At 43.6% G+C, this 2,515-nt stretch overlaps 1 pseudogene; it reads right to left on the bottom strand.

The window, feature by feature from the left end:
* Nucleotides 1-329: 329 nt before the first annotated feature.
* On the bottom strand, nt 330-2,052 carry LOC116884512 (annotated as a pseudogene).
* Between the last annotated feature and the right edge of the window lie 463 nt (nt 2,053-2,515).

The following is a 2,515-nucleotide window of genomic DNA, read 5'->3' as shown; positions in this document are numbered from 1 at the left end:
AGGTTTTAAATCTGGGGTAAAGACACCAGGAACAGAAAAAGGAGGGACGTGGGAAGAGGTATTAAGGGATGAGGAAGAGAAGCAGAGCTTAAAGCTGCACCACAGAGTTCAATCTTAGTTCCCAACTCTGCTGATCATAGTTCATTTCCACATTTATGGATTGAAAATGAAAATACTCTTGATAAATCAAGATATAGTTCTATACATACTGACATCACTGATGTCTAGTGAGAAAAGGTTCAAACTTCCAGTGAAAGACTGTGCAAACCTGATAGCTCCCCTCAAGTTTACTGGCACTGCACCCATTGTCTCTGGGCTTCTCATTCATGTCACTCTGAATGAAGGGCTGCGTGCTGATGGAGAGTGTGGGCATTGATGAATCCATTGTCTCATTGGCAGACAAGCTGCCAAGTAATACAAAACAGCCATTTTGGCACTGGTGATGTGATGTGTGTGATTTTCAAAGTCTACAGGTTATTAACAGAAACCTCATTCATAAAAAGGATTCCGGGACAGCAATGCCCATTTTCAATCTCTTTGCTGGTCTTTCCGTTCTTCGCTGCACATGGGGGTTTAACTCGAGTGATAAAATCCAGTCTCAAATAAGTTAAAACAATCACTTTCACCATTGCTGGGCAGGGTGAGTAACTCTTCCGTTCTACGACAGGCACATGATTGACTTGTCCAGCGCGTTCCCCAGTGGAGAAAAGCTATCATCCAGACAATTCACATCTGTGGGGTTGCAGACAGTTGCTACACTGTTGGTCAAAGCTGTCAAGTCACTGGCAGTGAAGGGCTGAGAATGTTCAGCGGCTGATCAGGAATGGGCTCAGGCGGTTAGGAAGTTAAAGGCTGAAGAACTGACCAGATCACCCAGAGACTCTGTTTCATCCACGGGGACGATCCATATAGTCCGTAGAATGCCAGGGTGATGGTTATAGTTTTTTCTTTCAAATTTTGTCTGTTGAGCAAAAGTAATCGTGGCGTTCCGACTTCTTCCATGTAGTAGAAGGCTACACACTCAGCAACAGTTCTCGATCTCACCTTATTCTTCTGAATGAGATGAAAATCTTTCCCATAAAGCATTAGCGCATGTTCAAAACTCCCGCACTCCTCTTCAGTCCAAGCTGTCATTCCTTCTTGAAATGCCTTTCCATTACAGCAGTACCTTTCGATTGCTTCCTTAATATTGTGGTTACACTTGAGAAGTTCATATAATGCCTGTTCGTTATCCCTGGTGTGTGTGCCTGAGGAAATTCTGTCTAGGACTTTTTCATTTCCAGTTCTTAATGAGGTCTCAATAGGGTACTCCTTGACTTTGCTCTCCAAAACCACATCAGGACGCCACAGCAACTGGTCTTCATTTTCATAAGCTTTCTCATCACCACTGTACTCGCCAAGATAAGGGGGAATTTCTGCCTGATACTGTAGACCAATCATTATTTCCTTTCTCAAATCTTCAGGTGAGTTACCACTGTCCGTTTCAACGTCCTCAATCTCTGATTCCTTATCTCCATCACATGTTGTGTTTGATCGTAAAGGCCGAGGGAAGAAGTCTGAAGTTTCATGAGACGTCACAGACGGTGTCAGGTCATCTGCAGAAGACTGGGTTTCCTCATCATCGCCCGACAACAGGTCTTTTGCTATTTCTTCTTTGTCTAGAGTCATATCTGGTAGTTCGTCTGCAAGTTCACTTGGGGAGCTGTTTGCACTGGAATTTGCAACCGTTGGAATTGTAGATTCATAGCCGTAGAATGCCAACAGATCTTCTAGAGGCATATTTCCTTCCTTTTCCAGGTCTTCAATTTCAGAACTGAAGTTTTTGCCGTCACCCATCAATTCCTCTTCCTCTAGAGTTCTTTCATCATCATAGTCATGGACCAGCATCTCAGCAGTGGGGTCAAAATCATGATCCTCAGAAGACAAAGACCCAACTGGGCTCGAACTTCCAAAGGAAGCCTTTAGGGCGAACGAGCAGCGCCGAGCCCAGTCCCCGGATGGGGCGCCTGAGCCAATCGCAGCCGCCGCCGCCGCTGCCGCCGCCGCGGCCCGCCAGGCACCCGCCAAGATTGATGTTTACTTTTCTGTATAGCACCTTCTAATACTAGGAAAGCTACACAGTAGGAATGAAGTTTCTGGTCAGTGCCAGCTTGGTTTCTTCACGTTCTGTGACTCAAAGATGTCGTGTCTTCATTAATGTGGTCTTATCATCATGTTCTGGAGAATAGCCAAGATTAATGACAATAGCGTGTAATATTGAAGTTTCGTGGGAAACCAGTGTCCAATAATTCCAAAAGAGGTAACCTATTCCTGGTATTGGGCTTTTTATTTGATAACCTATGGTGTCTATGACGGTTATTATTGCCTCATTATAGGGTAACTGTGTTTAAACTGTGTGTGTGCGCAATATATGATATAATATATAATATGCAATATATTATTTTAAAAACTTTATAGTAGTAAGTTTCCATACTGTTTTTCAAATGTCTTCAATGTTAAGTTTTACTCCCTACCT

Source organism: Rattus rattus, chromosome 15, assembly GCF_011064425.1.
Source record: "Rattus rattus isolate New Zealand chromosome 15, Rrattus_CSIRO_v1, whole genome shotgun sequence".
NCBI lineage: Eukaryota > Metazoa > Chordata > Mammalia > Rodentia > Muridae > Rattus > Rattus rattus.
The sequence above is the reverse complement of the archived record's forward strand: the minus strand, read 5'-3'. Positions and strand labels throughout refer to the sequence as shown.